Genomic DNA, 25556 nt, shown 5'->3' on the forward strand with positions numbered 1-25556 from the left:
TGCCACTTAAATGTGTGATATGCAATGTGGAAAATATGGAAAGAGTTTTCAATCTTTCTAGCAATTCTTAACATGAACAATTTAAGATTCAGTTACTAACGAGCACTGCTTCACATCATATAAATGATGTCAATACCCTCTTCATATTAGCCGATGTGAAATCAACACTTAATTTCCATGTTCTTCTGTAAGTAAGTCCTATATCAAACTACATAAAGACAGTGGCATTTTATGGAAAACATTCTCAAATGGACAGGAAATGACTAAACTGGGGTTTAGGAGACCTGGTTCCATTCCAGCTCTGCCACTTAATCACTTGCCTAGTGATAGAAACCTAGTAACCAGTCATTTGTAAAGCTAGAAAGCTGGATTAGATGCTCTCTAATTCTTTCCAGCTTGAGCATTCGATGACTCCATGGTTTCCAGTCCATGAAATCACCTAGATTTTCCCCTGTGAGTGCCACACAAGTTGGACACTAGGGGTCACATTTAGATAATCACTCATAAGTACATCTGTCTGAATCTCCTAAACAGCCTTCATTTACTTCAATAGAAGGCTTTTAGCTAGATGATAATTGACCTAGTTTCTCAATACAAAGTCCTTAGATGGGATCATGCTATTTCCCCTTCTGGCTGGCTGAGAATTCTAGAGGAAAGTGGAAACACAGGTTTCTCTGACTCAGAGACTTTCATTTTGGGTTAATGCTATTTTCTTTCTCTCACACGTGACCTCAAATTAGGGCATTCTTTTACTCATGGGGCAGATAGATTTTTCTTGAAGCTTTCATGATTTCCTCCACAAATGCTCCTTGGCTGGATGGGTAGTGTCCCCATCCAGATCACATTATAAAAAATCAGAGTTGCCTCCAAGGAAAACCATTTTTGATAGCTCCTCATTGAATGATCAATATTTCTTCCACAATCTATTTCATGGCAAAATGAACAGTACTCTTTCACAATCTATTTCATGACTTACTTTGCTTTCAGGGGAAGTCAACCAGAGAGATGGGCTTCTTCCCCAGTCTCTTTGCCAGATGATCCCTGAAGTCTTCTTGACCATGTTTTAATTAGAGTATTAGTTTGTCTAACCTAAGTCCAATTTTCCTCATTTTAAAGGTAAATTCTGAGGGAAATTAAAATGATTAGCCATCACAGGAAGGGAAAATGTTATAAATAAACCTTCCCAAACTTAATAGTAATACTTCCCTTCATCTATATGGCTTTACAGTTTTCAACGGTCCTTACATATATTATCTCGTTTGAGTATCAATTGTAGTTTTTCTTTCCCCTTACCCCCCATATCTCCTTTGCCAAAGAATAAAACCCAAGAGGGGCATGGGAAGGAAGGGACAGCAGAGACGGCACCTGGCTTGGAGAAGTGGGTGAAACACTCATTGTGGCAACTTGGATTGTAACCTGATTCTGTTTCTTACCAGTTGTGTGTCTTTTGGCAAGTTACACTCACTCTCTGAGCCTGAATTTCCTCACCTGTAAAGTATGTATATGAATGCCCCCTCTACCTAGCTGCACTGCGTTATTATCATCCCTCTCTTCTCATTCTCTCTTGAAGCCTCTCCAATCAAGCTTTTGACCCTATCACTCCTCAACATTGGCTATAGTTGAGGGCACCAGTCTTGTTGCCTCACATGACATCTGTATATTGAAATACCTACATTTCTGTAATCTGGACCCCTCCTTTAAACATCAGACTCATATATCCAATTGCCCCTCCAGCATCTTACTCCAATGTTTGTTGAATATCCAAATGTAACAGATCCAAAACAGAACCCCTGAGTTTTCTTCCTTCTCCCCTCAACTGCTCCCCTTGCAGCTCCCCATTTTAGTTGATGGAAACTCTATTCTTCCAGTTGTTCAGGCCAAGAGCTTTGGAGTCATCCTGGACTCTTTACTTTCACATCTAATTTATTAGCAAATTCTATCAGCTTGACCTTCAAAATATATCTGAAATTTGACCAATTCTCATCACCTCTGTTATTTAACACTCTGGTTCATGCTACCATTCCTGCCCATCTAGATTATATTAATTGTTTCCTTACTGGCTTCCCTGATTTCACCCTGGCCCCTGTAATGGTTAATTTCATGTCAACTTGGCCAGGCTATAGGTCCCAGTTGTTTGGTTAAATATGTCTGATGTTGCTATGAAAATATTTTTTAGATGTGATTGACATTTAAATCAGTAGACTCTGAGTAAAGCAGATTGTCCTTCATTATGTAGGTGAGCCTCATTCAATGAGTTGAAGATCTTAAGAGTAAACACTGAGGTTTCCTGGAAAAGAAGGTATTCTACCTCCAGATTGCAACATATGATTACCACATATACAAATGTAGGAGTTTCAGCATATAGATGTGGTATTAAGTCACAAGACTGGTGGCCTCAACTATGGCCATTGTGGAAGAGGACCTGATAGGGTCAAAAGCTTAACTGGAGGGGCTTCAAGAGAGAATGAGAAGAGTGGGGTGTAATGAGAAATTTTGTCTGAGTTTCCAGCCTTTGAACTCAAAACAGCAACATCAAGTCTTACCAGAATCTGAAGCCTGCTGGCTTGCTCTGGGGATTTTGGACTTGCCAGCAGTCCCAGTTGTATGAGGCAATTCTTTAAATCCATCTCTCTCTTGCTCTCATTTTATTTCTTCTATTAGTTCTGTTTCTCCAGAGAACCCTTCCTTCCTTCCTTCCTTCCTTCCTTCCTTCCTTCCTTCCTTCCTTCCTTCCTTCCTTCCTTCCTTCCTTCCTTCCTATGATCCTTCCTTCCTTCTTCAGTCTCACTCTGTCGCCGAGGCTGGAGTGCAGTTCTCTTCATATAGCAGTCAGAGGGAGCTCCTTAAAATGAAAGTCAGTGCATAATTCCTTGATAAAAAACAAACAAACAAAAAACCCTGCTCTGCTGGGCTCTCATTTCAAACAGAGCAAGAATCCAGGTATTTACAATGGCTTGCAAGGCTCTAATGTCATCTGGTTTACCCATTCCTTTTCTAATATTGTCTCCTATTCTCCTTTTCAAGCCAGTTTAAGTTAGACAGTGTTGTTGTAAGGATAGAGCGGGAAATATTGTGGGCACATGTGGATGATACAAAGACAGGGAACAAATTACATGTCAGCTGCCTAATGGGAATTGGAATTGGGAACTAGAAAGTTGAGGATCGGGGCTACTCTTTCTGTCTCTCAGTACTTTACAGTCTCCCCTCACCTTGCTTCCCATCTGCCCTGCTATGTGTAGTCTCTGCTCTGCTCTGCTCCACTTTGTTCACTGTCTTGGAAACGGCTTCCAAATGGATGACTGATGGGTTGACTTTGGGTCCAAGAAGTATTTAATGAGTGTCTAATATGTGTCAGTCACTGATCTAGGCCCTGTGAAGAAAGCACTGAAGAAAACCAACAAAAAATGTTTGCCTTTCTAGAGCTTATGTTCTACGATGTGTGAGTGAGTAGACAGTGTAGAAGTTAGGGGGGAAATATAAAATAAACAAAATAAATATGCGAACTATACATATGTCACATTGTTATTAAAAAGTGTCTCAAAAACTAAAGCAGGGAAGAGGAACAGAGAATGCTGGAGAGGTGCAATATTTATCAAGGTGGGAAGGAAGGTCTCATTGAGATGACCCATGAAAAAAAAATCTGTGTGAAGTAAGGAAACAAGCAAGGAGAATAGTGCGGCTGGGGAGAGTAGAAGGAGTGAAGTTAGCTAGCTGAGTGGTAGACAGTGGATTAGGAAGGGCCCTGAAGGCCAAAAGGTTCTGGCTTTTATGTTGGGTGACATAGGGAATTCTTGGAGGGTCTTGATCAGAGGACTTCCATGGTCTGACACATTTTAACAGGATCACTCTGGCTACTATGCTGTGAATAGATGGTAGGGAGACAAGGGCAGAAGGAGGGAGTCCACTGAGAATGATAGGGGTAGCTTGGACCACAGTGGAAGCAGTGGGTAGTCTTCCACTATTCTGGTGCGGGCTGGAGTGGATTCTTTGCAAAGGGTTTGTGGAATAGATAAGGAAGAGACCAAAACATGACCAAAATATGATTAAAGTCTGCTTTGAATAACCCTCCAGGTGGCTGACACACTCTCTCTGAGCAGATGATCACCAAATTTCATCACTAAAGATTCATTTTTCACCCACTGTCCTGACTCCCTAGGGTATTTGACAGCACTTGTTCTACATGAGGAAACTAAATTTTAACAGAATTCGTTCATTGAATTATTTAATTAGAAAAGAGCCTTAGCATCTTTCACTGGCTTTTATCTCTATTCGGAAATTAGTTGGTAATGACTTCTAGGAGACCTACGGCCATCCTCTTGATATGAACCAGATCATACCTGTCCTGATGGGATGCCAGAGAAAGACTGCTGCAAGGTATTCGCCACTCACAGACCTCTCCATTTATCCCATTGATGCAAAGGACCCTGAGGTAATTTTAAAAAACTTTTTCTTCCATCTTATCTTAAGAAGATAAATGAAATGAATTGAAATGTTGGAAAAGTTATTAAGATAGTATGAGGATTATAATAAGTGGAAGAGTGAGATAACCTCTAGGAATTTCACTTTGGAGTACTCATCCATCCATTTAACTCACTGTGCCTCTTCCTTTTATGCACAGTAGGGCTCCTCTGGGAACGGAACAGAGGGAGGAAGATACCTTCCCTGAAGCCCAGATGTTCCAGAAGCCTGCACCTCATTCACAAAAATCACCCCAAAATTGCCCCAGAGTTTGGAGTTTTGAAGAAGCGGAAAGAAGGCCTGAGTAAGGGCCTGGGAACCAAGTTAGATCCTGCTTCAGTGTCAGCACATGCCAGTGATGGTGCACACAGGTGGAGAGCGGCCTGCCCATCTTTTCATGGTGCCCACAGACCCATTTAGGATGAAAGATCAGAAAATTCTCTCCACGTCACCGCTTCTGAAACATGTGAATATTAATATTTGGTGTCTAAAAGGCAATGACAAGTTTTCATTGGTTTTCTCTTATTCATAATTATAGAGTTGAAAGAATATATATTCCCATGGGAATCAATGAAGACATACTCATTTTGAATGAAATAGAATATAAGTTGTAAAGATATAGAATTCTCCTGAACTGAACCTTGAACCAAAAAATCCCTCAGTTATCCTGGAACGAAACACAGGCCCTGAAGATAACAAGGAGTTTCAGGATGCCACAGGGCTGTCTGTGGAGTATGGGGCTGTTTGCCCCATGGGTATTTGCAGCACAGAGGCTACTCAGGCCCCTTTCTGGTCTCAAGGTGGGTTGGCTGAGATGTCAGTTTCTTCCTCAATGACAGCTTGGGTACAGTATGTGTAAACTGATTGTCAGCTGAGCTGAAGGGACTCTGCCCATATTGGAGTGTTCTACAAGAAGAGATGTCAAACCTAAAGGTCTAAAATGACTATGAAAGGAGTATTGTAAACCACTGGGACAGTTGTGATCACAACTGGTGGCAGCCTTCTAGTTTGGGTGAGAAAGACAGAAAGGAGGAAGATGTATTAGTCAGGGTTCTCTAGAGGGACAGAACTAATAGGATATATGTCTATATGAGAGGGAGTTTATTAAGGAGAATTGACTCACGTGATCACAAGGTAAAGTCCCACAATAGGCTGTCTGCAAGTTGAGGAGCAAGGAAGTCAGCGGTGGATTGTTCTGAGTACCAAAACCTCAAAAGGAGAGAAATCGACAGTGCAGCCTTCAGTCTGCGGTCAAAGGCCCGAGGGGCCCTGGCAGACCACTGGTGTAAGTCCAAGAGTCCCAGAAGCCGAAGAACTTGGAGTCTGATGTTTGAGGGCAGGAAGCATCCAGCACGGGAGAAAGATGGAGGCTGGAAGACTTCATATACTTTCCACTTTCTTCTGCCTGCTTTTATTCTAGCCATGGTTCCCACCCAAATTGAGGGTGGGTCTGCCTCTCTCAGTCCATTGACTCAAATGTTAATCTCCTTTGGCAACACCCTCACAGACCCAACCAGGAACAATACTTTGCATCCTTCAATCCAATCAAGTTGACACTCAATATTAACCATCACAGAAGGAGAACTTCACACTGAGTCCAAACACTGTGGCCCCAGCCCCAGCTTCCCCTTTCTGGGTTGAATAACCAGACTGAGCCTAAGAAAAGGAAGAGAATTGACTTTCTCCCAAAAGGCCTGCAGTGGGTTAGAAGGCAATCGTTTGGGGACAATACCGAGTGCCTAGGATGCTCTGGACCATAAAACTTGAAATCAAATTGTTCATGCACTTGTCATGACAGAGAGAGAGAGAGGGAGAGGGAGAGAGAGAGAATGACAGAGAGAGAGAGAGAGAGAGAGAGAGAGAGAGAGAGAGAGAAAGAGAAATTTCTTTTCCTTGAAGAATGGCGAAACACATCTCTTGTTCTGGGGGCTATATCTTGAAGGGTATCTGATCTCCCCCTCCTGGGAGGAACTAGAATGTCCTAAGGCAGCCGTGGCTCCTGGAGCTGAGAGATCTTTCTGGCACTGTGTGAGAGCTACAAGGCTAAGTCTGGAGCCAGAAAAGTCCACGTGGACAAGTGCAGAGCAAGCAGATCTGAGACACATATGGAAGCAAGCTGGGCATGTCCAAAAGTCAGAGGAAGCAAGAGCAGACATGCATGAGCAGGCAGATGAGGCTGGTGCCCAGGCAGCAGGCTGAGGCTCTGGCTGGGCTTTGGATGCTCCTGAGAGTCCAATTAGAGACCAGCAAGCAAACCCACAGTGAGCTCTTATTCCTCACGCAGCAGGACGACAGATTAAGCACAAAGCCTTAAAGGTCTGAGTGTCTCTTTATCCTGACCTCAGGAAAGAGAGGCAAGTATCATGTTTCTAAAAGTCTGAGAAGTCTTCACATGACAGCCTACACTGAAAGAACTCAAGTGCACATCCACTGCACACACGCATGTGTGCACACATATACATGTGTACACATGTGTGCTCACACACAGCTCTCTGTTAGAGGAAGTAAAGAGACTTTATGTTTTCAACCCCTCTTGAGGAAACTTACACTAAGTAGTCTTTCTGTGGGGTTAGTAGTGGATAGAGAGTGGGTCCGTGGTCACTGAGGCTGAGGTGGCTGGACCCAGAGGGTAGAGCTGAGGGGATTCCCTGAGACTGGAAAGATGGAGCAGAAGCAGATAGCAGATGGCAGCAGGTGAGAGTAGACTGGATTTCTCCTGAATCACCAGGTCCAGCCAACCTTCCTTTCCTTAGGGACACCTCCAGATCCCATTCCAAATGAACTCTTTCTCTGACCTTTCACCTCAATTCAGAATTTGGGAAATTTAGCCATGATCTTAGGAACACAGAGGCTTGAAACAATCTTTTCTAACCACCCCTTTGTTCAGACTATACAAGTTCTGCTTCTACATCCAGTGTCAAAAACCAAGAATCATTTTAAAGGGGAGGCATCCTTTGAAATTAAACTTCTTTTAATAATAATCAAAGACAGATTTCAGGGTTGACATAGAAGATAGCCACAATAAAGCCAATCCTCCAGTGTATATAATTTTTCAAAGTTCCCTTCCTCTTCATATACTGGTGTTCATGTACAGTCCAGAGTTAATCTACATTAAATTATAGATTGTTTTCAGCAATAATGCAAACATTTGGAAGCCTTCAAACTCTCTGATAACTAACTTCTACGTTCTCTCTGCTACTATTATATAGAAAGGGACATTTTACCTGATGTTGTTTGAGTCCTCACAATAAACACAGTGATCTGAATTGACTGAAGTGGAAAACTAAATGTTAGTTGATTTTCAAAACAAGATTTCACAGCGATCTGAATTGACTGAAGTGATCTGAATTGACTGAAGTGGAAAACTAAATGTTAGTTGATTTTCAAAACAAGATTTCCACTCTGAATTCCCATTTTTCACATGTGATCATATGCCTTGTTGTGAAGTTGAACTAGAAAGAAAATCCCTGCCCACTGGATTAATGCTAGAAGATAATCTATAGCATAGTAACTTCTTAGACATCACTTTATTAGCCACTAAACTTGGAATAATTATTTCTAAGTTAATTTATTAAGTCTATACCTCCATTTCTTAAAAAGGTCTGAGGCAGCTCCTTTGAATATTAATATGCATTTATTTTCACATCTCAAATAAAAAAATAGTTCACAGTGGTACTGTTATGTCTTCATTTAAAAAACATTTAAATCGCTACCAATGACTTTCTTCACAGAATTGGAAAAAACTGCTTTAAAGTTCATATGGAACCAAAAAAGACCCCGTATTGCCAAGACAATCCTAAGCCAAAAGAACAAAGCTGGAGGCCTCAGGCTACCTGACTTCAAACTATACTACAAGGCTACAATAACCAAAACAGCATGGTATTGGTACCAAAACAGAGATATAGACCAATGGAACAGAACAGAGTCCTCAGAAATAATACCACACATCTACAGCCATCTGATCTTTGACAAACCTGACAAAAACAAGAAATGGGGAAAGGATTCCCTATTTAATAAATAGTGCTGGGAAAATTGGCTAGCCATAAGTAGAAAGCTGAAACTGGATCCTTTCCTTACTCCTTATACGAAAATTAATTCAAGATGGATTAGAGATTGAAATGTTAGACCTAAAACCATAAAAACCCTAGAAAAAAACCTAGGTAATACGATTCAGGACATAGGCATGGGCAAGGACTTCATGTCTAAAACACCAAAAGCATCAGCAACAAAAGCCAAAATTGACAAATGGGATCAAATTAAACTAAAGAGCTTCTGCACAGCAAAAGAAACTACCATCAGAGTGAACAGGCAACCTACAGAATGGGAGAAAATTTTTGCATCTACTTATCTGACAAAGGGCTAATATCTAGAACCTATAAAGAACTCAATCAAATCTGCAAGAAAAAACCAAACAACCCCATCAAAAAGTGGGCAAAGGATATGAACAGACACTTCTCAAAAGAAGACATTCATACAGCCAACAGACACATGAAAAAATGCTCATCATCACTAGCCATCAGAGAAATGCAAATCAAAACCACAATGAGATACCATCTCACACCAGTTAGAATGGCAATGATTAAAAAATCAGGAAACAACAGGTGCTAGAGAGGATGTGGAGAAATAGGAACACTTTTACACTGTTGGTGGGACTGTAAACTAGTTCAACCATTGTGGAAAACAGTGTGGCGATTCCTCAAGGATCTAGAACTAGAAATACCATATGACCCAGCCATCCCATTACTGGGTATATACCCAAAGGATTATAAATCATGCTGCTATAAAGACACATGCACATGTTTGTTTATTGCAGCACTATTCACAATAGCAAAGACTTGGAATCAGCCCAAATGTCCATCAGTGACAGATTGGATGAAGAAAATGTGGCACATAAACACCATGGAATACTATGCAGCCATAAAAAAGGATGAGTTCATGTCCTTTGTAGGGACATGGATGCAGCTGGAAACCATCATTCTCAGCAAACTGTCACAAGAACAGAAAACTGAATACTGCATGTTCTCACTCATAGGTGGGAATTGAACAATGAGATCACTTGGACTCGGGAAGGGGAACATCACACACTGGGGCCTATTGTGGGGAGGGGGTTGAGGGGAGGGATAGCATTAGGAGATATACCTAATGTAAATGATGAGTTAATGGGTGCAGCACACCAACATGGCACCTGTATACATATGTAACAAACCTGCACGTTGTGCACATGTACCCTAGAACTTAAAGTATAACAATCAAAAAAAATTTAAATCATTTTACCAAAATCTGAAAAGTATATATTTGTAGTATTTTAAATAATCAACTATTATTTGGTATACTGCAGTTTTCCTAAACAATATAATTCTATCGAACTTGAAATTTGCCATTTTGGACATAAACAAGTTGATCACATGGTTCAGTTCTATCTGAAAACCAGCCAGAAAACCCAACGTCACCAATCTTTCCCCCATTGTCTTGGACCAGCAGCAGGCGCCATATTAATTCTTGCTTCTCAGTATCAAGTATCTAGGAGAATCTTACCAATTCTCCTTTTACTCTGTTGCCTGGCATTGATTCTACTTTAATTGGAACTGCATCTTTGCCTTCTCAATAAGTTAGCTTTCTTTCTCATTTTCTCTTTCTTTCCTTCTTTCTTTCTTTCTTTCTTTCTTTCTTTCTTTCTTTCTTTCTTTCTTTCTTTCTTTCTTTCTTTCTCTTTCTTTCTTTCTTTCTTTCTTTCTTTCTTTCTTTCTTTCTTTCTTTCTTTCTTTCTTTCTTTCTTTCTCTTCCCTTCCTTCCTTCTTTCCTTCTTTCTTTCTTTCTTTCCCTTCCTTCCTTCTTTCTTTCTTTCTTTTTTTTTGTGTGTGTCTTCCTCAAACTTACCCTCACCCTGCTATCTCTTCCTTTGTGATTATTTCACTCTGAAGTTTTGTCACAGTTTTTTTTTTACTGCAGCTTCCAAGGTCATTTGAAATTTGTGTGCTCATGGTAATTACCACTCTGCTATAATGTTGGAGTAAAGGCAGAAATTATCATTCATTCTATATTGGCTTTTCTCAAACTATATTCTACAGAATTCTAATTCTTCCAGATGTTAATGTTTGTTATGAGAAAAGGTTCCATGATTAGTGTGGCTTGAGAAATGCTGGTGATTCATTACACATATTAGCATTTAAAAGCCTCCAAGAAGTCCTATGATAAAGAAAATTGCTTAATTTAATTTAATCCAGTATTTCCCAAATTTATTTGCTACAAGACTCCACCATCACCACCACCACTTTCATGAAAAATAGTTTGGGACACACATATTCATGGATCTTACAGACTGATAGAGTAGCCAGTCATTATCCAGAGGACACAGGTAAGGATATAGCTACAAACTGAGTTAATTACTCTTGAGGAATGGATAGCGGTTCTGTGAGAACACGTAACAAAAGACAGTGACTTAGGCTAGGGGTGGAGAATATTTTCCCAAAGATGCCACTCTTTTGCTGAGACCTGAATGGTGAGTAGGAGCTAGCTGCCTGCTGGGGGACACGGGGTGGGGGAGGAATCTTCCTCACTCACACAGTCCATACTTATGTCTGAGTGGAGTGGCTGTCTTCTAGGTCAGCTCTGAAGACAGGGATTGGGAGCAGAGATTTCATTCTCTGTGACATATGGCCATCCATTTTCGTTTCTGTTAACATTGAGATTTCTTTAGAGAAAAGGACAGAATAGAGAAGTTACTAAAGCTTTTCAGAGAAACAAAATCCCTCACAGGATCAGGAGACAGCTGGGATGTGGGAGGTGGTAGCTGGAGAGAGTGAGGAGAGAGATACCAAATATAACACCCATTTCTGTAACAAGACTCAGTGATTTTTACAAATGATCGTATAGATTGTTCAACTGTGGTCTGCGAAATGCAGACTGTCGCTTGTCAGTAGTATGGGATATTGTGTAGTACAAACCTCAAGAGTGTAACATACTTCCCACCACACACTTGTTAATTAGATGCTGAAATTATCCACCTTTACCCATGAATGGACTAAAGTTAGTGTTTAAAGGATTGAGACCAGGTGCAGGAGACATTCACAATTAGGGAAGAAATTGTGGGTTTATTTAAAGACCATAAAGTTGAAGCCTCTGTTCTTGATTTGATTTGACTTTTTTTTTAGATTTTCAGGGAAGATGATATGAACATTCTGCTCTCTCTGGCATAGCAGCTACTTTTGAAAACTCCAACATTCACTTGCTTCTAGGCTCCTGTAAATTCAATACAGTACAGTAAGCCAGACCTTAAGTGCAACATAAAACAGATGATGATGGCTTGTCAGAGGTGACGTAGATCTTGATAAATGACCAACACAGAACTATTAATACACAATTTAGCAGGTAGACACTTGGCTTTGGAGGTCAGATGGTCAGAAATCTAGTAGGAAAAGAGAGAGAGAGGAGAGAGAGAGAGAGAACACAAACAAAATACTGAGACCAGGGAGTGTCAGTAGGACGGATTATCCTAAGAAAATAGGATCTCTGAAGGTTGAAGCTAGGAGAGGGATAAGAAACCAAGAGCACTAGGTTTATTGCAATTTTCCTAAATAATATAACTCCATAGAACTTGAAATTTATAATTATATTATATTATATATTATAAATAACTCTACATAACTCTATAGAACTTGAAATAATTCTACAGAACTTGAAATTTCCTGTTTATTGCTTGTGAGCAGTGGTAAGCCTATTGAGTACCTTGAGATTTCAATCTGGTTCAATAGTGTACATTCAGTTTGGTGCCATGGCAATTCCTCACCTGGTTCCTCACCTGGTAGCATCTAGTCCTACTAGATTGGTCATGGGGGTTCAGGAAGCAGAGTTAGAAAAGGGCAACAGGTTGTGGTGCCAGGGGCAGCCCTTAGAAATGAACTCTTCTGGCCCCATGTTGATCTTTGGGGTGGGGTACTAAAAAATTAACTCTTAACCATCAGCAGTGGAAACATGTCATGGGAAGGCCTCTCTATGGGCTTGCTCTGGGGGAAACATCACTAGTTTGTAGTGCAACTTGAGAAATCTCTCTGTGATTTAACTGTCAATATAATGCAGTCTTCGGAGTGTGGGTTCTGGAGTCACACAGACTGAACTTCACATCGTCACTCTGCCCCCTGGTTAACTATTGCATCAGTCAGGTCCGTTCAGGAAAACAGAGCCATTCCAGGTAATAGGTGAGATTTAACATGAAGAATGAGTCACAAATGGTTTAAAAGAAGTGAAACTCTAAACAAGAGACAGGAGGCCACCCAAAGATTAGCAAAAGCCAGAAAGTGCTCCCATTCTTAGGACTCGAGGGTTGAGGGCTGCCTGATGGGAGGCAACTGGAACATGGAAGAAAGGCCCTCTCATGGGATCTGGAACATGAAGAAGGTGCAAACCTTGCCAGAGATGCTGCCCAGAACACACAGTGAAAAATATCCTGGCTTCTCCCTTCTTTCTACTCATAAATTTCCCACCAGTGACCCTCTTGGTGAATCAGAAGCCAGTTGGCAAGGGAGCTTAAAAAATAGACTTTGCTTGGCCAGCAAAGCAGAGGAAGGTGGGGAAATAGAGGTGAGGTCACACAAGCAAACAACTAGCCCATCAGTCCCATGATCCTGCTGTGTAATGTCCCGTAGCCTCAGTTTCCTCACTTGTAAGATGGAAATAGTACTCCTATCTCACAGGGCCATTGAGAGGATTACATGAGCTAGCATAGGTTTCAGTTAGGTTTTCTTGAATAATCTCACTCAAGAACCTCAAGTGATTGGAGTGAAGGGAGGAAGACAGTTAGAAAGAGATGCATGAAACCAAGGAAATAAGGGTCCAAGCCCAGAGCTTTACAGTAGCTGAGGAGGAGCCAGACAACCCATCCCAAGAAGAGCAGGAATTACTGTGGAGCTGGGTCTCATGGAGACTGAGGTCAGGAAGATCCTCAGCACCCAAAGAACTGGATCTCAGCAGAGGGAGTTGTAGAGTTTTGCTTTTCTCTTCTACATTAAGATGACCCCAAATCTCTCTCCGGGTCTGGTTTCCTCTTTTAGCTATCAGGCAGTTATCCTCCAGTCTAAAGTTATCCTTTTCTTATCCTCTAGCCTAAAGCTTTTCTCTGAATCTAATAAGTTTTTGATCTTAGAATTTCTGGCTTTGGCTTGATCATGACCCTTTTGCCTCCTCTCAAACCTAAGATCTTTCAGCTTCAGCTTCCACTGAAAATTGTTTACTTCCTCCAACATTTCCCAATTTAATTTCATTGGAACAAGAATCTTATAGGGCCAGCTCTTTTTTATTTGGTAGAACTTTTCATTCGAGATCCTCTCACAGCAGGTATGGCTTCGATGTTTTGGGGAAGCACCCAGGCTTGGTCCAATTACCAGTTTTGGAAGGAGTGGGGCAGGGCGATGTGGTCCCAAATGTGGCTGCCCCATACCGTACCTTCAGAAGGGGCTGTGGATGGATAACTAAGAGCTTTTGTCCGCCCCACCCCACCACCACCACCTCTGGGGTAGTTTGGTTCCCATAACCCCACAGGAGCTAGAACTCTGGGTCACCTCTGTTCACTTCTGGTTCAGACCTCAGTGGTTTCACATTCCACCCATTGTTTCTCTTCTGATTCTAGTACATGGAGATACATATCTTGTTTTAACATGGCCATGGTTTTTGAGTTTCCTTTTACTTTTGTTTTTGTTTTTGTTTTTGAGACAGAGTTTCGCTCTTGTCACCTAGGCTGGAGTGCAATGGTGCCATCTCAGCTCACTGCAACCTCTGCCTCCCAGGTTCAAGTGATTCTCCTGCCTTAGCCTCCCTAGTAGCTGGGATTACAGGCACCTGCCACCACGCCCGGCTAATTTTTTGTATTTTTAGTAGAGATGGGGTTTCACTATGTTGGCCAGGCTGGTCTCAAACTCCTGACCTCAGGTGATCTGCCTGCCTTGGTCTCCCAAAGTGCTGGGATTACAGGCGCGAGCCATCGCGCCTGGCCTCTTTTTTTTTTTTCTTTTTTTGTAGGTCATGGCAATCAATGACTTTGAAGCAAAACAAAGCCTTAATTTTTGAATTCACAATACCATCTTGTCTGGAATTCATGCCAACAATTTCTAAAACTTATGACAAATACAAAGTTAGACATTACCAAAATTAAGTTCTTATGAGAAACTCTTTTAAGAAGAGGGAATGACCCAATGGAGAAAAAAGGAAAAAGTTGAAGACAACCTAGTTCGCAGATTGAGAGAACACGAAGACGATATCACTAAGGGTATCTGAAAACTATGCAGGGAATAACCCTTCAGGCATAGATAGTTTGAGAGATGGAGATGAAGATGGACTCCTTATCTTAAAATCAATAACCCTCTCACCAAAAAGCCAAAACAAACCATGAAACTCATAAACAACAATAACAATAAAAATCAATAAACAACCCAAATACGGGTATTCACGAGTGAATGAGTCAAAGTGATGAAGGGAAAATGAGCTTAGATAAAAATAATTTTTGAGATTGAAATGAGAGGGTCACTTTGTCTTCAAATTATCAGATCCTACTCGCCATCACCCCCACAGCTGGCCAAGAACCCTAAACCAACAAACAAAAATTCAAGAATAAAATGGGACTAGGCCATATATGGAACCACATGAAAAAAGTGAACTGCTCATGGGCTTTATCGTTGAGTGAATGAAGGTTCTAGGGAGAAAAGGATCATAGAGTAAGATTTTGCAAGCATATCTCAGTTTCTGTGGTGGGGTGGACAGAAAGGAGGACAAGACAGAAATAGCTGACTCAGCTCTGTCCCCCAGACTTTGGGGGTCAGTGTGGTTCAGAGCAGCACCCCAGACTGGCTGTGAATGAGGACATGGTCTTTTCTCAATGCCCCTGTGACCTGTCAGGACTTAACACTACTTCGTAATTCACCAACTCATTTGTGGTAGCCCCTTCCTTATGGGGTGGGGATAGGGCAAAAGAAGATTGAGAAGGTTCTGGCTTTGGCATTCCCAGGGAGAGAAAGGCAGAGCCTTCTGATAATTAGAATGTAAACTGTGGGGCTTTCTTTAGCTCCATACCTATTTCCAATGCATGTCAGACTTATAGAGTGAATACAGACTGACTGAACAGAGAAGGAATTGTTTTCAAGAATGGGAACATATTCTGGCTGGAGTGCTGACTGGACAAAGGAATACTCACTTGGTGCTGCCAGAAAAGAACATTCTTGGCTGATATCTGTGCGGTTGTTCCTGGCTTCGAAACAGACAGAATATCAACTAGTTGCCTCCTGAACCTTCAGAAGGGGCTGTGGATGGATAACTAAGAGATAACACTGAGGCTGGAAAGTGGACCAGGCCCTGGTAAATCAGAATGAGATGAATCAAAGTGAGTTGAATCTAGCCTGGAGGCGTGGAGGGTTGGCTGGGGAGTCAAGAGATCTGGGCCCCCTTCTGAGTCCTGAGACTCTCTCACAGTGTGGCCCAGACTTATTTTTCCTCTTCAACAAAAGGAAGGATTGGACATGATAATTTTCAAAGTCCCTCTAGCTCTAATAGTCATTCATGTAGGTGGGAAGGGGGTGGGAGGTGGGGACAGACAGGGCATAGACAGTGGTTCATTTGGGAGTGGAGGGAATAATTCAACCTTAAAAATCAAACTGATAAAAATGGTAAAGAGAAGAAAGGACTTAATCTTTCTCTCTTTGGAAAGATCAAGAGCTTTTAGATCTGGTCTCATTAAAGTTTTTTTCTCTTTTCTCTCTCTCTCTTAAAAAAACCATATTGTAATTTATGTTACTCGTAATCCCTTGTGATGACTTTAATACTTTTTCAGCCTCTGTGTAGCTTCTGGTTTTCACATTTAAGACAGGAAATCTTCATTTAATGATCTTAAAAGTGTTGGTATGGATCCCACTAATGGCCACACTCTAGGAAACTGTGGAAGCTGTGACTGGTGTTTTTGTTACTTTTCTGTTTATTCAGATCCATCCCTTTGCTCTTTCTTCCAGATAGAATCATCCAGAGGAAATGCCTTTTTAGAGTCACAAGTCTAAAAAGTTCAGTCTTTATTCAATATTTCTTGAGAGCTGCTGTGTGTTGAATGCTAGCACTGAGATAGACGCTGGTAAGCAAGGAGAAAACAAGACAAATGGGATCCCAGTGTTTCTGAAACGTACAAGGATGTGTGTGTGTGTGTGTGTGTGTGTGTGTGTGTGTGTGTGTGTGTGTGTGTTTAGATGGCACAGCCTGGAAACAGGAAAGCAGAAAAATAAGTGAAATGATTATCAGACTATGTATTATGATAAGAGCTATAAAGTAGACAAAGGGCTGAGATAGAGGAAATGGCAGAGCAATGATGTGTCCATTTGGGTGTGGGGAGGTGATTATGGCTTGGATCTGTTTTCCCACCCAAATCTCAGGTTGAATTGTAATCCCCAGTGTTGGAGGTGGGGACTGGTGGGAGGTGACTGGATCATGGGGGTGGATTTCTCATGAATGATTTAGCACCATCCCCTTGCACTGTCCTCACAATAGTGAGTTCTTATGAGATCTGGTGGTTCATAAACATGTGGCACCTCCTTCCCCCACACCTGCTGCCCTTGCCACATGATATGACTGCTTTCCCTTCACCTTCTGCCATGATTGTAAGTTTCCTGAGGCTTCCCCAGAAGTCAAGTGGATGCCAGCATCATGCTTCCTGTACTACCTGCAGAACCCTAAGCCAATTTCACCTTTTTTTCTGTATAAATTGCCCACTCTTAGGTATTCCTTTATAGCAATGTGAGAACAGATTAACATAGGAGAGGTGCAAGGCGAGTGGGGTGCTTTTGAGTGTGTAGCCAGAGAAGGCCTCTTTGCTAAGGGAAGCAGCTACACCAAGAATGGAGACCTGATTGGGTGGGTAAGAGTGACCAGTGGAAGGAATTACTGCATCCTCAGAGCAGCTGGGAAGATGGATGCACTAGTATCCTCTTCTCTACACACTAGAATACATGAAATTTTTATTTGTGAGATTTAGTTTAGCTCACATATATGAAGCATTGTCAAGTCTCCTTAAGGCCAGTCTGGAACTGCTCAGCAGGCCCCACCTTCTTCAGCACAGGCTCCAGCAGAAGTGGGCTCAGTGTGTTGCCTCTTTCCTTGGTGAAGGCCAGCCAGGATACTGTGTGCAAAGTTTGGGACTGAAAATAATCTCCACTTAAAAAAAATCCTTCCATCAGTAGGAGATCGAAGAATGAGAAATAGAATAAAATAATAATTGTTGTCTTTATTATTTTTATTAGATTATCTAATTTATGTCAGGCTCTTTCTAATTGTTTTACATGTTTATTTTAAGCCCTGATTCATCTGTATGAAGCAGGAATTATTGTTATCCCAATTTTACAGATAAAGACAGTGAGGCCCAGAGAGCTCGATGTGCCTGCCCAAGGTTCCAGAACGCATTCCCTTAACCTTAGGCAACACTGCTTTGGAGGGGTTAGTTTCACATGGGAATTTCAGGTAGCATACATTAGGTCACACAACATTAGAAAGTAAGAAGTTCTTTTTGGAGTTAAGAGAATCCCAGTTTTCCATTTGAGAGTGAGATTTCTAGACTCCCATCATCTCTAAATTGGAGTCTCTGGGGGTAGAACTCAGGTATTTGCACTTTCAAACTGCTGCCCAATTGATTCTAAACATTGTTTGAGAAGCATGCTTGTGTGGGCACTCACAAGTATGGAGCCAAGAGAGTAGACTCTGAATTCCTTCAATAATAATAATAACAATAATAATAGTGATAATAATGCTATTTCTTGAGTGCCTTCTCTGGGTTAGACACTATATTAACTGTTTCCATGTGTGATTATATTTAATGGTGACAACTCTACAAGAATTGTATGATTTTTTACATTTTACAAATGAGGATAAATCTAAACTTAGAGAGATAAGTAACTTGCCTAAAGTCATATAGACAGAGAGTTGCAGATCTGATGTTCAAACCTCATCTGCCTGTTCATGTTCCACAACTTCATGCTTGTTATATACAATTCTGTAGGCTCATTTTTAGATTACAGAGATCAACCTAAAATGTTCGATCTTGTCTCATCTCAAAACATAACCAAATGAAAAATGACGTTTTTCCAGGTATACGGTCTTTGACTTGGTTGCTTAGCTTATTTCCTTACTTATAAGATGAAAATAGTAGTGCCTACCTCATGAGTTTGTTGTAAGGATTAAATGGGATACTCCATGTATAGCCTGGAAATCACCTGGCATTTGGTAAGCAATCAAAAGAGGTAGCTGCTCTCACTAGTAACATGATTATACTGCCCAACTCTTCCTAAGTGAATTTATGCAATTGTTCCATAATCAGAATTTCTGTCCACCAATATTGATTGCTGGTTTCCTCTTGGCCATATTGAACCGAAAGAGATCAATCTACTCCTTAATAAGCAAAAACAAAGAATCCTCAAGATGTGTCTGACTATTCCTGTGTTCAAACTTCTTTCTCCCGACTGACTTCCAGGAAGATACGCTGCGTCGTCAGCTGAGCTCTAGTTGCCAATCTGCAGAGTCACTTTCTCCTTCCTGCTATCTTCCCTTTATCAGGGAAACTTACACTTTTCACCTGTCATTGACATCCTCTTCATTCAGTCAGTCATCCAGCCAGCAAATATTTATTGAATACCTATTCTGTGTCAGGCACTCATTATTCCAGGCACCATAGATGCAGCAGTGAACAAAGATCTCTGCCTTTTTGAAGCTTACATTCTAATAGGAGCTGAGCAAGACAGACATAAACAAACAAGTTGAATGTAACATGTTAGCTAGTGATAAGTTCTATGGAGGAAAGTAAAGCAGGGAAAGGGGATAAGGGTTGCAGGGAAGCAGGAAAAGGGGGTGATGGGGTGAGTTTTATGTAGCATTGTTAGAGAAGCCTTCACAAAGGGAATATTTCAGCAAAGGCTTGAAGGAGGTAAGGGAGTGAGTCATGAGGATTTGGGGGAAGAACTTGCCAGGTAAAATTTAGCACATAAATAGTCCTTGAGGCAGATACCTTTAAGTAGCTGCTGCAGATTGAGTAAAGGCTGCAGACTGAGTAAAGGAGACTGTGATAGGCTATGTGCTCAGAGACATAATGGGGGTGGGTATGCATAGGGCCCTGTAGGCCACTGTAAAAGTCTACTGCTTTTAACTGAGTGGGATGGGATGCATTGGAGGGTTCTGAATAGAGAAATGTTATGCTATAATTGATATGGTTACAGGAACTCTAACTACTCCATTGAGAACACCTGCAAAAAATGGCAAGGCTCGAGGTAGAGAGATGACTGCATGACTGTTGCAATAATCCAGGGTAATTTAAGAAGAAAAGAGGCCGAGTGCAGGGGCTCATGCCTATAATCCCAGCACTTTGGGAGGCTGAGGTGGGTGGATCTCCTAAAGTCAGGAGTTCGGGACCAGCCTGACCAATATGGCGAAAACCTGTCTCTACTGAAAATACCAAAAAAAAAAAAAAAAAAAAATAGCCATGTGTGGTGGTGCATGCCTGTAATCCCACCTACTTGGGAGGCTGAGGCAGAAGAATCACTTGAACCAGGGAGATGGAGGTTAGAGTGAGATTGTGCCAATGCACTCTAGCCTGGGCAAAAAGAGACTCTGTCTCAAAAAAAAAAAAAGAAATATTTTATTCAAAGGATATTGGGTAGTTCATCATATATATCTAAGAGGTCTAAAAGCCATCTCCATCTTAGTATAGAACTGGTCCTGCAGTGCCCTCTCCACTGCCAGCACTGCATCCCCAATGTTGCAGCCTGCCCCCCACCAATGCCTTTGATGCTGGACCCATCTGTAAGAATCCCTGCCACTGCTGCATCTGACAACTGAAAATAGCTGCCACCACGTGTCACTTCTGGTCACTGAGCTTTTGATTCTAAGTCTGCGGGTTGTCTGTGCTTGGTGGACCCTGGTCTGGTAGCTATGCCTATGCCCTAGCTACAAAGGCAGAGTGCAAAATGTGTGTCTGATGCTCTTAGCTTCTGTCGGGGAGGTGGGTGATTCCCAACTATAGGGCAGGGATTCAGTTGTTAATTGGGGGAAAAAATGACAACTGCCCCCTACTGGTGGGTCCTTGTGTTCCTTAGCGGCTGTATTGCTACCTGGTTGCACACCAAATGGCAGTTTGGGGTCTGTCGTCTTGTTTTCAACAGCGGCAGCAGCAGTAGAATATCAATTCCATTGTTCATAGTATCTTACCTAGTTTGTCACTGAAGGCCTGTTGTTTCCCTCTGTCTGCTCTTATCATTATAATTGACAGTTCAAAATGGGGAATAGATGGAGAAATTGACAAGAGATGGAAACAAGAATGAGTAATAAACACCCTGGTAGTTTCACAGCTGTTGATATTTTTACTTCAATCACTTTATCATCAGATGATTCATGTTATGAATGAACCACATGTTTGAAATAAGTAGAATTTAGAATTTCCCATTCTTCATTTATCTTAGAGACTGGACAATGAGGCATTGGGTCACTCCCTTAAAGACTCCTTCTCCTCTCTCCCCTTTTCTATTTATTTCTTTATCTTTGAGGCCCCGTGTCACTCTGTCACCAGGCTGGAGTGCAGTAGTGCAACCATAACCCAATGTGGCCTGGAAGTCCTGGGCTCAAGTGAGCCTTCTGAGTAGTTGTTACTACAGGCATGTGCCACCACCCCTGGCTAATTTATTTTATTATAATTTTTTGTTGTTGTTGTTGTTGTTTTTGTAGAGACAAAGTCTCATGTTTTGCCCAGGTTGGTCTTGAACTCATGGGCTCAAGCAATTCTCCCACCTTGGCCTCCCAAACTGCTGAGATTATAGGTGTGAGTCACTGTGACCAACCCCCTTTTTTATATAAATTCAATATTAACAGGTACAAAATGACTTAGGAGGAATTTATATGATTTTCAAGCCCAAAAGCTAAAATGACCCAAAAAGGCTAATTTGTAGCCTCTACTTGCCAAATGGTTAATTCAAAAGTTAGTATTTGCAGATAGTTATCAGAAAGTGGGAGTATATTACCCTCTTCTTCTCTTGTTTGATATTGTACTTTTGATGTTCACTCCTTGCTTAAAGCTTTTGGCATTGTAAGTAAAACCATGATGGGATTTTAGAAGACAGTTTCCCTGGTCAAATAAACTAGGGAGCTGCCAAAAATACCTACATCTGGACTCACTCAAGATCTATTAAATCAGACTGCCTGAGGCCCAGCCCCTCACTCCTCCTTGATTCTAACGTACAGCCAGAGCTGAGAACCACTGGTCTAGGCCTTGGAGGCATTTGTGTATTGAATCAAAGAACAACCAGGTGGTGGCTCAGCAGGTAACTGAAACTTGACTCAAGCAAGAAATAGGAATTTATTAGGTGGCCTAAAGATAGTGTAGGCTTTAAGCACAGGGGTGGGCAGGGTGGCAGGAAGGGGGAAACAAGACAAGTTAGTGAACTTGGGGCTGTATCAGGGGTTGGGGAGAAGAGGTGAGGTTGCAGCAAACACTGGTGCTTTCTGCCAAGGTCCCACCATTCTGTTCCTGAAGAAGACCTTAAAAAGCTGACTTTCACCCAAGGGTAAAATCAGCCTTAAAAACAGATGGATTGCTGTCTCGAATGAATCAAACAATATGGGTTGAAGAGGGTGGGCCTTCCCAGGACCAGAGACAGACCTGCAGGAATAATAACAGTCAGAACTGTTAGGTTGTGTGAGACTTTGATTTGGAAGGCAATGCTGCAATGAACATGGTATCTTGAGAAAGCGCAACTAGCAGAAGCAGCAGTGCCAGAAGCCCTAATAGATGCCTTGCAGGCCTGAACAGGTGGTGCAAGCTGTGAGGCCCATGCCAGCTGCTGCAGCAGGAAGAATCTGCAGGAGAATCTAGTGATGGGATTTGTGAAGCCTGTCTGGCTTCATGGCTTCCAAGCTGGATTCCCCAGCCTATCTAGGGATTCTGGTCCTCAGCATCCCTTAATAAGCAGCTGTTGTGCTTAAACCAACAGAAGCTCTGTGTTTATAATTAATATCTCTGAATGACATTCATTTTCATTTAACATTCATTCAGGCTCCGGAGCAAGATGGCTGAATAGGAACAGCTCCAGTCTCCAGCTCCCAGCGCGAGCGACACAGATGGGTGATTTCTGCATTTTCAACTGAGGTGCCAGGTTCATCTCACTGGGGAGTGCCGGACAATTGGTGCTGGTCAGCTGGTGCAGCCCAACCAGCGAGAACTGAAGCAGGGCAAGGCATCGCCTCACCTGGGAAGTGCAAGAGGGAAAGGAATCCCTTTTCCTAGCCAGGGGAACTGAGACACACAACACCTGGAAAATCGGGTAACTCCCACCCTAACACTGCGCTTTACCAAGGGTCTTAGCAAATGGCACACCAGGAGATTATATCCCACACCTGGCCGGGAGGGTCCCACGCCCACAAAGCCTCCCTCATTGCTAGCACAGCAGTCTGCGATATAAGTGCAAGGCAGCAGCGAGGATGGAGGAGGGGCGCCCACCATTGCTGAGGCTTAAGTAGGTAAACAAAGCCGCTGGGAAGCTCAAACTGGGTGGAGCCCACAGCAGCTCAAGGAAGCCGCCTGTCTCTGTAGACTCCACCTCTGGGGACAGCGCACAGCTAAACAAAAAGCAGCAGAAACCTCTGCAGATGCAAACGACCCTGTCTGACAGCTTTGAAGAGAGCAGTGGATCTCCCAACACTGAGGTTGAGATCTGAGAACGGATAGACTGCCTGCTCAAGTGGGTCCCTGACCCCTGAGTAGCCTAACTGGGAGACATCCTCCCCAGGTGCAGACTGACACCTCACACGGAGGGGTACACCCCTGAGACGAAGCTTCCAGAGTAAGAATCAGACAGGAATACTCACTGTTCAGCAATATTCTATCTTCTGCAGTCTCCGCTGCTGATACCCAGGCAAACAGGGTCTAGAGTGGACCTCAAGCAATCTCCAACAGACCTACAGCTGAGGGTCCTGACTGTTAGAAGGAAAACTAACAAACAGAAAGGACACCCACACCAAAACCCCATCAGTAGGTCACCATCCATCAAAGACCAAAGGCAGATAAAACCACAAAGATGGGAAAAAACAGCAGAAAAGCTGGAAATTCAAAAAATAAGAGCACATCTCTCCCTCCAAAGGAACACAGCTCATCGCCAGCAACGGATCAAAGCTGGATGGAGAATGACTTTGACGAGTTGAGAGAAGAAGGCTTCAGTCCATCAGACTTCTCAGAGCTAAAGGAGGAATTACGTACCCGGTGCAAAGAAACTAAAAATCTTGAAAAAAGAATGGAAGAATGGATAACTAGAATAATCAATGCAGAGAAGGCCATAAACGAACTGACAGAGATAAAAACCATGACACGAGAAATACGTGACAAATGCACAAGCTTCAGTAACCGACTCGATCAACTGGAAGAAAGAGTATCAGCGATTGAGGATCAAATGAATGAAAGGAAGCAAGAAGAGAAGTCTAAAGAAAAAAGAGTAAAAAGAAATGAACAAAGCCTCCAAGAAGTATGGGATTATGTGAAAAGACCAAATCTACATCTGATTGCAGTGCCTGAAAATGAGGGGGAAAATGGAACCAAGTTGGATAACACTCTTCAGGATATCATCCAGGAGAACTTCCCCAACCTAGTAAGGCAGGCCAACATTCAAATTCAGGAAATACAGAGAATGCCACAAGATACTCCTCGAGAAGACCAACTCCAAGACACATAATTGTCAGATTCACCAAAGTTGAAATGAAGGAAAAAATCTTAAGGGCAGCCAGAGAGAAAGGTCGGGTTACCCACAAAGGGAAGCCCATCAGACTAACAGCAGATCTCTCGGCAGAAACTCTCCAAGCCAGAAGAGAGTGGGGGCCAATATTCAACATTCTTAAAGAAAAGAATTTTCAACCCAGAACTCCATATCCAGCCAAACTAAGTTTCAAAAGTGAAGGAGAAATAAAATCCTTCACAGACAAGCAAATGCTTAGAGAATTTGTCACCACCAGGCCTGCCCTACAAGAGACCCTGAAGGAAGCACTAAACATGGAAAGGAAAAACCAGTACCAGCCATTGCAAAAACATGCCAAAATGTAAAGACCATGGAGGCTAGGAAGAAACTGCATCAACTAACGAGCAAAATAACCAGCTAATATCATAATGACAGGATCAAGTTCACACATAACAATATTAGCCTTAAATGTAAATGGACTAAATGGTCCAATTAAAAGACACAGACTGGCAAATTGGATAAAGAGTCAAGACCCATCAGTTTGCTGTATTCAGGAGACCCATCTCACATGCAGAGATACACATAGGCTCAAAATAAAGGGATGGAGGAAGATCTACCAAGCAAATGGAGAACAAAAAAAAAGCAGGGGTTGCAATCCTAGTCTCTGATGAAACAGACTTTAAACCATCAAAGATCAAAAGAGACAAAGAAGGACATTACATAATGGTAAAGGGATCAATTCAACAGAAAGCTAACTATCCTAAATATATGTGCACCCAATACAGGAGCACCCTGTCTCTAAAGCAAGTCCTTAGAGACTTACGAAGAGACTTAGACTCCCACACAATAATAATGGGAGACTTCAACACCCCACTGTCAATATTAGACAGATCAACAAGACAGAGAGTTAACAAGGATATCCAGGAATTGAACTAAACTCTGCACCAAGCGGACCTAATAGACATCTGCAGAACTCTCCACCCCAAATCAACAGAATATACATTCTTCTCAGGACCACATCACACTTATTCCAAAATTGACCACATAATTGGAAGTAAAGCACTCCTCAGCAAATGTAAAAGAACAGAAATTATAACAAACTGTCTCTCAGACCATAGTGCAATCAAACTAGAACTCAGAACTAAGAAACTCAATCAAAACCACTCAACTACATGGAAACTGAACAACCCGCTCCTGAATGACTACTGGGTACATAACGAAATGAAGGCAGAAATAAAGATGTTATTTGAAACCAATGAGAACAAAGATACAACATACCAGAATCTCTGGGACACGTTTAAAGCAGTATGTAGAGGGAAATTTATAGCACTAAATGCCCACAAGCGAAAGCACGAAAGACCTAAAATTGACACCCTAACA

This window comes from Macaca nemestrina, chromosome 6, assembly GCF_043159975.1.
Source record: "Macaca nemestrina isolate mMacNem1 chromosome 6, mMacNem.hap1, whole genome shotgun sequence".
Taxonomy (NCBI): domain Eukaryota; kingdom Metazoa; phylum Chordata; class Mammalia; order Primates; family Cercopithecidae; genus Macaca; species Macaca nemestrina.